Source organism: Felis catus, chromosome B4 (assembly GCF_018350175.1).
Source record: "Felis catus isolate Fca126 chromosome B4, F.catus_Fca126_mat1.0, whole genome shotgun sequence".
In the NCBI taxonomy this organism is placed as follows: domain Eukaryota; kingdom Metazoa; phylum Chordata; class Mammalia; order Carnivora; family Felidae; genus Felis; species Felis catus.
In genome coordinates, this window is record NC_058374.1 from 11,078,642 (window position 1) to 11,092,856 (window position 14,215).

The window sequence follows — 14,215 nt, forward strand, 5'->3', positions numbered from 1 at the left end:
AATTCACAGAGTGGGGAATTTTACTGTCCAGAAAGGTCAGGAAGAGTCTTAGACCTCTCTAGATCTCTCCTTAACAACAAATCAACTACACTCAATATTTTCAGTCAATTACTCTTGCTCTCAACTTCAGGGGTACCACCAACTGATAACCTGGATATTTTATATTCCTTTTGTGAAAGAAAAAAAGCCCATTGACTACTTCCTTTCAAGTCATAACCAGAGGATTTTAGAAGAATTCTAAAACAACTCCATATCCTCAAAAGAGTTTTAACAGATGACTAAAAGCCAAACATGCAACTCATTATCAGTTATGGATATCATTAATTATACATCAGACTAACTTTGCTGAATATTTTGCTTTCTGTACTAAACCTCCTTCATGTTAATTATTTTCATGCTCACTCAGCTCAGTTATTCATTTACAACTTCATTCAACATTATTAAAGAGAAACCTGAAACCATCTGCTTGGTCAAAGCTAGACAACTTCTCAGTAGTAGGAAGATTTAAAGAATAGTCACAAGAAGAGACATATGGAGTCCAATATCACAAAAGCCAACAGTATGATCCCAATACAATACAACAGCAATGAAAATTAGTTTCCACTTTCCCTCTTTATGATACAACCATAGCAACTATACATGGATGGTAAAGTCTACACATTTCCCTAAATTTATTCTCCTTAACACAGGAATTTAAACTGGTGTGAATACTCTAGTTCAAAGAAGACTTGTGATTTTAAAAGCAAATTTTAAATTGGATTATCACCAAGGTGAAAATGGAGTCATGGGGCTGAAAGTCTGGCTAAAGTGGATTAAAAGAAAATGGAAGTTGGGGCGCTTGGGTGGCTTAGTCGGTTGAACATCCAACTTAAGCTCAGGTCATGATCTCACGGTTCATGGGTTCGAGCCCCGCCTCAGGCTCTGTGCTCACAGCTTAGAGCCTGGAGCCTGCTTCGGATTCTGTCTCTCTCTCTCTCTCTCTCTCTCTCTCTCTCTCTCTCTGTCCCTCCCATGCTCATTCTCTGTCTCTGTCTCTCAAAAATAAATAAACATTTAAAAATAAATAAATAAATAAAAAGAAAATGGAAGAGGAGAAACTGAGTACAAACAACTCCTTGGAGGAGCTTTACTGCAAAGGGAAACAAAGAAATGGAATAGCTGCTGGCAAGGGAGCGAAGTCAAATGAAGTCATTTTTCACTGGACAAGAGAAATAACAACACATGGCACAACGATGGCAAGGACCCGTCAGAGGAGGGACACTGATGACACAGAGAAAGAACAGACAACTGAGTGAGCTTCGTTTCCGGGCGGATGACAGGGCAGAGAATTCAGCGCACTAGGAGAGGGGCCCCATTACAAAGGAGCTAGAGTTCACCTAGAGTAGGAACAGGCACAGTACAGGGGTCCAGCGGATGGGATGTGGGTAACTCTGACCATGTTAGTTAGTCCTCTGAAACAAGAAGCTTCAACTTTCTCAGTAAAGAAGAACAATAACCAGCTGAGAACTGGGTACGGGGAAGAGATGTTGAAGGTCTGAGAAAAGGGAAAAGCCCACCTGAAGTTCATGATAATGAATTGAAATTACAACTAGTCAGAATGTTGTGATGTGTTCTCCAGCCACAACCAGCTGCACAGGTACAAAGTGGAGGCAAAGTTGACCAGAGCCTATTGTAAAGCACCCAGTCCGTTTCACTACCAAAAAGACTCTGAGGCCTTGCCCTCTTCTTCCCCACGTCCCCCTGCCCCCTGACTCAATCCCCTTGACTCAATCCTTCTACAAGAATACGCACTAAGGTCCCTGCACAGGAGAACATCGTCATGTCCAGGATCTGTCTCCTCAGGTTCTCTCACCTTGTTTCTTCCCCATGAGTGAGTCCCAAGATGATGAATCCTGTATCTGTGTCCCTCCACCCTATACCACCTGAATGCTAGACGCATCCTGCTGCTTACAGGATGTCTACACCTGGATATCTATAGGATAAATCCCAGGGTGTCAAAAATAACCCCTGACAGTCTGCTCCCAGTTTGTGGTTGTGGAATTCCCAACACACATCACACACCCCCATCCACGGAACCCACCATCAAGACACACTACACCTCCCCAAACACACCCGTCCTTTTACAACCTCACAGCTCTACAGATTATTATATCTAACTCACTTCATTAACTTTATATAAACTATACCCACTTAATCCTAGTCATATTGAAAGTCACGTCAAACTGAAGTTCCTAAAGAACTCAAACAGATCCAGCCCTCCTCTGCTACACACATAAAACAAATAAATACAGCATTTTTTTCTGGAGTTTTCGTGACAGTATCTAAGTTCAAAGTATAATTTCTACAACTAACCATAGCTTATTTTGTTTAATATTAGTTCATGTTTTGTAATTGCCTAGATGAACACATTCCAATCAACAACATTATTTAAAAACAAAACAAAAGGGGCGCCTGGGTGGCGCAGTCGGTTAAGCGTCCGACTTCAGCCAGGTCACGATCTCGCGGTCTGTGAGTTTGAGCCCCGCGTCGGGCTCTGGGCTGGTGGCTCAGAGCCTGGAGCCTGTTTCCGATTCTGTGTCTCCCTCTTGCTCTGCCCCTCCCCCGTTCATGCTCTGTCTCTCTCTGTCCCAAAAATAAATAAACGTTGAAAAAAAAAAATTTAAAAACAAAACAAAACACCTACTTCTGAATTTAAAAAATCATAAAAAACCAATGCAAGCCATCAAGTCAAGCTTGGTCACATACTTCTATAATAATGACAGTACAATCTTCAAACTACTGGAAATAAGAGACTGCCAAATTCTCTAAGCTAAAGGTCCAAGCGCAGCAATGAAGGGAAGTCCCCAGTGAAGGAAGCAGATTTGTGTGTGTATGAGTGTGTGCACCTCAAGCACCATGCAGGCAGTACATACAACATAGTATACTAACTAGCGGGGTTTCTGAATATTATAAATGTGTGCAAATGCTTTAGGCTGTTTAAATTAAAGGCAATATTTACTAGTCCAAATAATAATTTCTACTTCTTACCTTGAAGACACATGAACAGGAAAATCAGAAATTCAAAACAACATAAAAATAAGAATATAGCTTAGTCATTTTTTGAGTACAATAAAACATCAATTTTAAAATCATTTTTGAGGGGCACCTGGGTGGCTCAGTTGGTTAAGTGTCCGACTCTTGATTTCAGCTCAGGTCATGATCTCATGGTTCATGAGATTGAGCCCCGAATTGGGTTCCAATGTGACAGCATGGAGGATTCTTTCTCTTTCTCCCTCTCTCTCTCTCTCTTTCTCTCTCTCTCTGCTCCTCCTCCACACTCACATGCTCTCTCACAAAATAAACTTTAAAAAAATAAATCAGAAAAAGATCATTTTCCAAACCATTCCGTAATTCAACATCTAAAAGTGTATACATAGTGCAGCCCAAGCACATAGTATAAGACTTTCTACAGCCTAGAGAGTTATAATCACTTTGCGGTAGTACAAAGTCTCATTTTTATCTCCATTACTACAACTTAACATTTATGGAGCTCCAAATATGCATATCCTCTAAGCAACATTACAATAATATATGGAAAAATAATGCATTAAGCTCAAAGCTACTTCGATTTCTTGAGCAATCATAAAGTACATCCTAAACATCTTATAAACACAAACCTATGTAAACTGATTACAGAGAGAGATGATGGCTTTCAGTTAGGTGGGGAGGAGAGCGCCGCGTCGCTCCCGTGACGAATTCTTCTTGATTGTGAACAGCAGCTCTACCACTTATCAGCAATTTGATCTTAACCTCCCTCAGCTTCATTTCCCTTATTTGTAAAACTGAGATACCACCATACCATACAAGGTTGTTTTAAGGATTTCGGATCTAGTCTATAAAGCCAGTAGCAGTTGCACATGGGAAAAGACCGGAATGGTAGACAATAAATTTTAACAGAGATCTTTCCTAAGGAAATTAGAGGATGTCCAAAAAAATCTTTCCGAGTGTTCTGTGTTGTCCAAGTTTTCTTGGACACGAAGGATAATAATTCTATAAAAATGAAATGAAAAAAATAAAAAGTCTTGTTTTGTTCCCCTAAAGCACAATGTATTATGCAAATCTCAAATTTCCTATTATCCCACAGAAGAACAGTCACTATTTGAGTTCTCACTGTGTGCCAGATACATCCCATAAACTATCTCCACTTGATGTTCACAGCTACCTATGAGTATGTCATCTAGGCAACTGTAAAATATGTACTAATATTAAGCAAAATAGGCTTTTAAATGTAAGAAAACTGAGGATCAGAAAAGTCACTCAGCTAGTACACGACAGTGCCGGGATTCAAACCCCAGTCCCACTTATCCGCTCTAGACACATTACAATGGTTAATCATGAATTTGGCAACAAAGGCAAGAACTATCTTATCATCAAAGAACAAAAAGCAAAATTTTTTTTTTCTTCTTATACAACCCTGCCCTAAAACATCCTGTGTCCTTTCTTTACTACTGTAATAAATTTCTCTAAAAGAAAGAGGACACTATCGGCTTATCTAGATCCCTAGAGATTTAGCAAACTTCACACATCAAGCCCCAGCAAATAACTGAAATACAGCTAACCAAAGAAGAAGAAAAGACTTCTAAAAAAATCAGTGTGCCAACAATAATAAAGTTCATGTACATTCTTAAAACATCTCTTACAACTTTCATTCAGAACTAATTTATTCCATCTTTATTCAGAACTACTTTTAGATGTAGTTTAAAAAGCAGGTTGATAGTTGCTTCACTCCCAAGTCAAAGAATATTAAAGCAAAAAATGAGACTAGGAAAGACTATTAGAGGCAGATGCACTGATAACGTACAAGTAACTGCCCGCCCAAAGAATCAGAAAGTTAAAAAATTTATAAGGAAGATTTAAATAGCATTTAATCTAAATCTACCTGGAGTATATTCAGCAGCGCTAAGTATCTCCCTAGGCCCTGAGTTACTCAGAAAAAAGTATCTAGTATAGTCTACAGCATAAAATGACAAAATAAAATTCTAAGTAGTTTCATCCAGAAAGTTGATATATCAAAGTCTGTGCTTCAAGCATCCAAAAAAATTACACTATAGAATACTTCATTTCCTAACTGAACAGTTATCACACACTTGTAAACTATTCAAACAATACAGATGTGTATAAAGGAAGTGAAATCTCTTTCCCCCATACTGCCTTCCCAAACCCATTTCCCAGTGTTAACTGTGCTTCGGGGTGTTTCCATCCAGTCTTTTTCATCTGCATATTCCAAAACAGATAAAATCACACCAAATACACACACACACGCACTCATGCAGAAGAACACATATATCCACACGTACATACGTACGTACGAGAGGGCAGCAAAGAGAACCATACTATGCATACTGTTCTGCAATTTTCTCCTCACATATATTTCATGGCTGTTTTCCAGATCTGTTCGTATCAATCAAGCTTATTATCTTTAATGGCCGGCTGTACTGTGCTCCACTGAATGGACAGATCACTGTGTACTAATCTTTCTCCTACTGAGTTATCCAAGTAATTTCAGGTGGTTTCATATTATGTGAATAACGCTGCACACAGACCTTTATGCACATAAGCAGGAACAGTGTGTTCTACAAAACAGAATCACAGCTTTGAAATGATGGGCCAGATAAAACATGACTTTTAATTCTGATAAAGAATACGAAACTGCCCACCAAAAAACATACCAAACAACGTGTTAGTACCTCTTTCATCACACTGAATATTATCCATATTTTTGAATTTTAGCTAGTCTTAGGCACACATGATATTTCATTACCGTTTATATCTGCATTCTCCAACAAACACTGCTAGTTGTGTATCCCATATTCCTACATCTCCCTTACTGCTAGAAGCCCAGTTTTTCAGCAAGAATGTTTCATGTTAAAAAATACTTGCTTCTCAGGCCACCTTGCAGCCATGTGATACAGTTCTGGCTAGTGGTTTAAGGAAGTGTTTATGCTTTCTTTATCCAGGTGACACCCATTCTGGAGTTCCCCTTCTCCTTTTCCTCCTGGCTCTTGGACCTAAAGATGGAGACAAAGCAGCTCTCTTGCAAACGTCAGGACAAAGACTGAATGTGACTGAGGAGGAGAATGCAAAGCACTGGCTTACTTAAGGCCCTTACTCCACCACTGTAACTGCCCTACAGAGTGTGCTCACCCTGGACTTCCAGGCACTCTGCCTGATTTTAAGCACAGTGGTTACACAAATCTATGCATGTGCTAACTGCATAAACTACACACACACACACACACACACACACAGCATATAAAACTGGTGAAATCTGAATAAAGTCTGTAAGTTGCCATAATGTCAATATCCTGGTTTTCATATTTAACTACAGTTCTGTAACACGTTGCCATAGGGGGAACTGGTGAAGGGTACATGGGACCTCCCAGTACTATGTTTTGCAACCTGCTGTGACTGAAATTGTTTCAAAATTTTAAAAATACTTGGTCCTATTTGAAAACCCATAATCAATATACTCTTTCTCACTCTTCAAATTTCTTCCAGCAGAATCTGAATGAACTTTTCCTTTCCTTTCAACTCTACTCCAAACCCCACATTTCCAATCAAGGTTTCAGAGGATAATCAATGCATAAGAAAGTCACTGCTTCCCCCCACCCAATTCTGCACAGACAATTAATTCCTAGACACCAAGAAATCAGCCCACAGGATGCCAAGATTATCAAGTATAACCATTCCAAAGGTTTTCATTCACATGTGTGATTGTTTACAGCAAGATAAGGGCTTTCCCACAATTACTTAAAATTTAAAGGAATATTAAAATGTTCTTAAATTGCAATTTAGATGAGCCCAAGTCAGATTTCCAAAGTACCGCATCTATATTGTGTTGGATGTTTTTGGTAACCATAGTGATGTAACTAGCAGGTGTTCAGGTAACAGTCATTAAAAGCTCACATGACTAGGTAGCAAAATGACCTTTATTAACTACTGCATCTGTGTCTGCCAAATAGAAGAGAAACAATACTCAAGTAGCCTGTTTTTTAAAGGGCAGCAAGTTCTGTGACCACAGACACTGCAGTACTTTTAAATTGCACTCCGATTATATCAAGATAGTGGGTACAAATAAACATTTAATTCCAAGTGGCATTCTAAGTAAAACAACTCACTGCAAACCTAATTGTTCTCTAGAGAATGTTTATAAAATCTACTGGGCAGTCTGTTTCAGTAATAAAATAATATAGAGTGAGAATCAAATCCTCTCAGTCATTAGGTAACTGATTAAATATACCAATTATCTATTATCCAGGTGCATTCATCTCTTTGCTGATAAAGAGATTTGTCTGGAGAAACAAATACCGGGCAAGCTCATGAACCACTGCATTCTTCAGAATTAACTTTTCTTCAAAATAAAAAATAAAAAAAAAGAATTAACTTTTCTTCAAAATAATGAATGAGCGAATGAGGTCCTTGCCCTCAAGAAGGTCACAGCTTAATAAAGGCACAACCCTTTTAAAAAGTAAGCATAAGGACATGTGTTATAGGAGAACAAGCAGAGATCGATGCAAAGCGTTACTCTAAATCACTGTCAGGTAGAACTCAGTACACCTCTGTCCTACCAGTTCCCAACTATCCCCCCACGCCATCTCTAAGAAAACTAAGAAAGCAAGAAAGGATGTTGATCAATGTCTTAGAGAGGCTGTCTGAGGATCCCTACTTACACTGCAAGCCCATGTATAAATCTGACTCACATTACCGGTTTTATAATACCCACTCTTTTCTCCATCATATAATATATAATACAAGGTAACTGGCACCACATATATTTGTGACAGGATACATAACCCAAAATGCAGCTGTCCACAGATAATTATGGATCTGCCACTGCTATTCTTTTCCATTAAGCAAAATGTAGTAACAGAGATTCCGTGAGATCTTATACCACAGGCACCCACCATCTACAGAAGTCTACACTCAAGTTTTTACACGTTTTTCCTCATATTGAGAAAGTAACTTGTTTAAAGTGAAAAATAACCTAAATTATACCCAGATGTCATTACTATAAAAAAATAAAAACTACATTTTGCTTGTTTTTTTAAATGTTTATTCATTTTTGAGAGAGAGACAGAATGCGAGTGGGGGAGGGGCAGAGAGAGAGGGAGACACAGAATCTGAAGTAGGCTCCAGGCTCTGAGCTGTCACCACAGAGCTCAATGTGGGGCTCGAGCCCATGAACCACAAGATCATGACCCGAGCAGAAGTTGAACGCTTAACCAACTAAGCCACCCAGGTGCCCTACTTGTTCTGTTAGGTGGTACTTTTTTTCCTTTTGATTTGACTTTTTTTCCCCTTTGTTATATCCATGTGATAAATCCTTGAGTATAATCAGGAAAAACACAGAAAAGAAGCAACAAACGACAGACCAAAGAGTGTGCAAGACAATTTAAAGAAGTGAGGAAACCAAGATAAAATCAGCATCCTTTAAGAATGTATCATCCAGGAGCCCCTGAGTGACTCAGTCAGTTAAGTGTCTGACTCTTGATTTTGGCTCAGGTCATGATCTCAGGGTCGTGAGATAGAGTCTCACTCTCAGGGTCAGGAAATGGAGCCTGCTTGGGATTCCCTCTCTCTTCTCTCTCTCTTTCCTCCTCCCCCACCACACACTCACTCAGTCTCAATCTCCTCACTCTCTCACGCTGTCTCTCAGGAAGGAAGGAAGGAAGGAAGGAAGGAAGGAAGGAAGGAAGGAAGGAAGGAAGGAAGGAAGGAAGGAAGGAAGGAAGGAAAGAAAGAGGAGGGGAGGGGAGGGGAGGGGAGGGGAGGGGAGGGGAGGGGAGGGGAGGGGAGGGGAGGGGAGGGGAGGGGAGGGGAGGGGAGGGAAAGGAAAGGAAAGGAAAGGAAAGGAAAGGAAAGGAAAGGAAAGGAAAGGAAAGGAAAGGAAAGGAAAGGAAAGGAAAAGAGAAGAATGCACCATTCAGAAAATCAACAAATGTGTCACCAAAGGGTGCTCCACGTGCCACCATGTTGTAGGGTTGTGACCTCCAGTGACAAGAACTATTACCCAGATCTTCCCCACTGAGACAAATATAGACAAGTAGAGTCTTGAGACATGGGGCACATTTCTGATACTGACATCACAGATGGCAGAATGGGTTTTGAATTCCCTTTACTTCAGAAATTACTTGAACAAATGTGTTTTGATATTAATAGAAATACTGATTGCATTTCAAAATCTAAAGATTTTTTTATTCATCAAGCATACTCTGAGCATTTACTAAATGCACACATCCTAACACTACACATTCTGGGAGAGCTCCTACACCATTTCAAGAGGGAAACCATCAGCATTAAATATCTTTAACAACTAAGGCAGTGATTTAAAAAAAAATGGAACAAAGGGCTAGAAGTGACGGTAGTGGAAAGTGAGTTGGGATGGGTAGGACGGAACTCCCAAAAGGCCCATCAAAGGAGACCATGCTTCACCCTGAGAGCAGTGAGGACTCACAATGAATTTTTTAAGCTCAAATGTATGACCGAAACATTGTTCTAAATGGTGATCCAATATAAAAATGAAAAATGCATCCAAACAGGTTGGTATACATAAATTTTTTTCTCAAATGGGCAATGAAAAATACATTAAAGGCAAAAATATCATCATTACACATTACTAACTATAAAGTGTAATAAATCTGAACACACAACACACATTTGTTTACTTAACAAACACACAGATACTATGTGCCAGGTGCTGTTCTAAGCACTTTACAAATGTTGATTCATTTAATCCCCATTAACAACCTTATGAGAATGTGTGCTGTTATTAATCCAAATGTACATAGGAGGAGACTGAGGCACAGAGAAATTAAATAACTTGCCCAAGTTCACATGACTAGATGGTTGTGGATTCAAGATATGAATCCAGGCAGTCTGGCTAGACAGTCTGCCCAGTAGGGTCCAACAGAACTTTCTGCAACGTGGCTACTGGGCACTTACCATGTGGCTAGTGTGACTAAGAAGCTGAATTTTTTATTTTTTATTTTTTATTTTTTTAATGGTTATTTATTTAAAAAAAAAATTTTTTTTAATGTTTATTTATTTTTGGGACAGAGAGAGACAGAGCATGAACGGGGGAGGGGCAGAGAGAGAGGGAGACACAGAATCGGAAACAGGCTCCAGGCTCCGAGCCATCAGCCCAGAGCCCGACGCGGGGCTCGAACTCACAGACCGCGAGATCGTGACCTGGTTGAAGTCGGACGCTTAACTGACTGCGCCACCCAGGCGCCCCGATGGTTATTTATTTTTAAGAGAGAGAGAGAGAGAGAGAGAGAGAGAGAGAGAGCACGAGCGGGGCAGAGAGAAAGGGAGACACAATCTGGAGCAGGCTCCAGGCTCTGAGCTGTCAGCACAGAGCCCGATGCGGGGCTCGAACCCACAAACCATGAGATGGTGACCTGAGCCAAAGTCAGACGCTTAACCAACTGAGCCATCCAGGCGCTCTGGAACTGAATTGTTTCATTTTCCTTAATATTAATTATTTAAGTTATTAAGTTACTTAAGTTTATTTTCTTTAAGTTGTTTAAGTTTAAATAACCATGCATTAGTGGCTAGTGTACCATGAGGGACAGAGTTCAGACGATGCTCTTAATTACCATGGAGTACGACCTTACTGACAAGCAAGAAAGGAAGGTTACTCAGGATGTCCACTGCATTCAATTTTAGTTTATACAATCCAAAGAAAACTTTTCAAAGAATTTAGACTTCCAAGCAATAACTGATTGCAAAATTTACTGCCTTACTTCCATAATTCTTTATCATAGTTGAGACAATGACACACTGGACCAATGAGCTAAATAACATGGACCCATTTTTCTTTAAAATAATGTATTTTAAAACAGCTTGCTAATTAAAATCTATACACAGAAATATACTTCCCTAACACAATGTTCTGATAAAACTGTTATCAATTATCTGTGCCCATAAGACATACACAATTTCAAATATCACATTTCTCAATTTAAAGAATAAATGCACTGCTTAAAGTTTTCCAAGTGTAAGTGAAATGAAACTGTTCAAAAGACTACCCATCACTATACTGAGTCTGACCACTGTGCACAGAGAGCACTGTCTTCTCTCCTGGACACAAACGCTTATCAGCAAGTTTAGTAGCCATCGAACATATCAGGAGTGCAATATCAGTGGCAATAACAACAAAAATAACAGAACCAAGGAAAACATTAACAGCAGCTAACGCTGAGCTCTTACTACATGCCAGCCACCGTGCAGGCCCTTTATATGCCTGATCTCAATCCTCACGACACTCTTGCAAAGTACGTCCCATGATCATCCCTACTCCAGGAAAAGAATCTGATGCACAGGGACGTAAGTAACTCGCCAAAGGTCACACAGCTAATAAGTGAGAAACAGATACAGGGTTGAGACCCAAGTCTGCCTGAATATAGTCCATGATCTCAATTAGCCTCGTCTGTGCTGCCTTTCTCTTGATTAAGTCACATTACTGTATATCGACATAGCAGTAAACTGTAAAAACTCTCTGAAAGTTTTTATATTTAAGCTTATACTTTCTAAGACTTCTGCAACCCAATTTACTATGTGTGTGTGTAGAAAACAGTGAAGACAGCCAGGTGAGCATTATGAATCTGATATTTTAATCTAAGAGGTCATCACAAAAAAACAAAAATGGCTTTAAGAAAAATAACAGAATATGAATGTCAGTGCTGAGATCTTAGAGAACACCTCATCATAGAACAAATGGAAAACACCATGACACGCAGAGATTTACTGACTTGCCACATGATGGTAGAACTAGATCATAGGTCTTCTGATTCCCTAACCATCAATGTCCCTCCCATCCTATGGTAACAGCCACATCTGTGTTTTAACTCAGGATAAAGACTATTCCTCATTAAGACTACCCAACCCCAACAATAACAAAATATACTGTAATAGGGCTTGAGTTGCATGCTAAGAGATTCTGCTATTTAAAAGATATACTTTTGGATACACACTAGTGAGGATTGCTTTGACTATAAGTAATAAACCAAAAAGTGTAGAGGGAAGTGAGGTGGTGCAAATGCTCACTGGTCCCAGTGCTTTCACCAAAGACCAGACTTCTACATTTCTCTTCCACCATATCGCTTCTGTCCTCACGGTCACATCATGGCTGCTACAACTTCAGGAATTACATTCACGTTCCAGATAAGAAAAAAAGATGTAACAAGGAAGCAGAGATGACCAACTATCTCAGAAAGCAAAACTTTCCCAGAAATCTCTAGCTGACTTTTACTTCCATCGCAGAAAAATACCGTTTAACTGGTTTGTTTTTTAACAAACAGTATCACTCCAAACAAAATCAAAATCCTGTTATTAGTAAAGATTTGAAGGAGATAGGATACCGGGTGGGCAATGAACAGTATATGCCACAAGTAGTCATTTCTCAACTTCTCATTAGTTCTTTTTTGGTCAAAAGCTTGAAACTTTTTGGGGCGCCTGGGTGGCTCAGTCGGCTGAGCGTCCGACTTCAGCTCAGGTCATGATCTCACACTCCATGAGTACGAGCCCCGCGTCAGGCTCTGTGCTGACAGCTCAGAGTCTGGAGCCTGCTTCAGATTCTGCGTCTCCCCCTCTCTCTCTCTCTCTCTCTGCCCCTCCCCTGCTCATGCTCTGTCTCTCTCTGTCTCAAAAATAAACAGAACCATTAAAAAAAAAAAAAAGCTTGAAACTTTTTGTAAATCATAAAAAAAAACTTCAAACAAACAACTAAATCAAGAATACTACCTGCTGTAACTTCAGTTTCTCAAACTTAGTCAATGTGTGCAGCAAAATACATCCACTTTAAATATAAGCTGAAAACCATGATCTTTCAGCTGCAAACCATGATCTATCAGACACTACAAAATATCTCAAAAGGAATCCCACCTTTCTCTGTCCACTGTTACGTTATTAGCTACAATATTTCATTTAACTAAAGATCAGTTTCTGACAATCTTAACTCTTTTCCAAAGCACAGCTAAAAGACAGAATGGAAGCAAAATTGTTCAGAGCCAAAACATTTACCGTTGACCCTTGAACGACATGGGTTTGAGTTGTACAGGTCCTACACAGATATTTTTCAGTAAACACAGTGGAAAACTTTTTGGAGATTTGAGACAATCTGGAAAAACTCACAGACAAATCGCATAGCCTAGAAATATCAAAAAAATTAAGTAAAAGGTCTGTCATGAATGTGTAAAATATATGTAGACATTAGTCTATTTTATCACCTGTTACCATAAAATATATACAAATCTATTACAAAAAGTTAAAATGTATCAAAACTTATGCACACACTTACAGACCATGCATGCCACCACTCACAGTCAAATGTAAACAAATGTGGAGATTAAATCACAACTGTATAAAATTAACCAGAAGGGGAAAGGCAATCTGTGAAGCCATCGCCACAGCCATGCCAGCAGATGTGAAAACCCTACACTTTTCATGAAATACCTTTTATCTCATGTTGAAAATGCTGTACTTATGTGGGTACAGGATTGCTGTAAGAAAGGAATACCTACAGAATCTAGTATGATTGGAGAAAAAGCGAAGTCATGATGTGACAACTTAAAGCAAAAAGAGGATGAAGGATCTAAAGCCAGAGAATTTAATGTCAGCACAGGATGGTTTGATAATTCTAGAAAGAGGTTTGGCTTAAAAAACATCAAGATAACAGGAGAAGCAGCCTCTGCCAGCCAAGAGGCAGCAGACGAGTTCCCAGATGCCATTAAGAAAATCACTAAGACAAGGTATCTGCCTGACCAGGTTTTTAATGCAGATGAAGTGCCCTATTCTGGAGGAGGGGAAAAAAAAAAAAAAAGAATGCCACAAAGGACATTAGTAAGGAAGAGAAATAAGCATGAGGATTTAAGGCAAGAAGGGACAGGCTAACTTTACCGTTTTGTGCAAATGCAGTCAGGTTTATGACCAGACTGTCCTTATCTAGAAAGCCTGGGCTTTGAAGGGAAAAGATAAACACCAGCTGTCAGCCTTTTGGTTGTACAAGAAGAAGGCCTGGACAACCAGGACCCTTTTCTTGGATCAGCTCCATCAATGTTTCGTCCCTGAAGTCAAGAAGTATCTTGCTAGTATGAGACTACTTTTCAAAGTTGTTTTGATATTGGACAGTGTCCCTGGCCACCCAGAGCCCCATGAGTTCAACATTGAAGGCGTC

General features: G+C 39.5%; 1 protein-coding gene across 5 annotated transcripts in view; it reads right to left on the bottom strand.

Annotated features, from left to right (window-relative positions):
* USP6NL (USP6 N-terminal like) overlaps positions 1-14,215 on the bottom strand; it is a 246,577-nt gene that overhangs the window by 127,069 nt on the left and 105,293 nt on the right. The window lies entirely within an intron of this gene.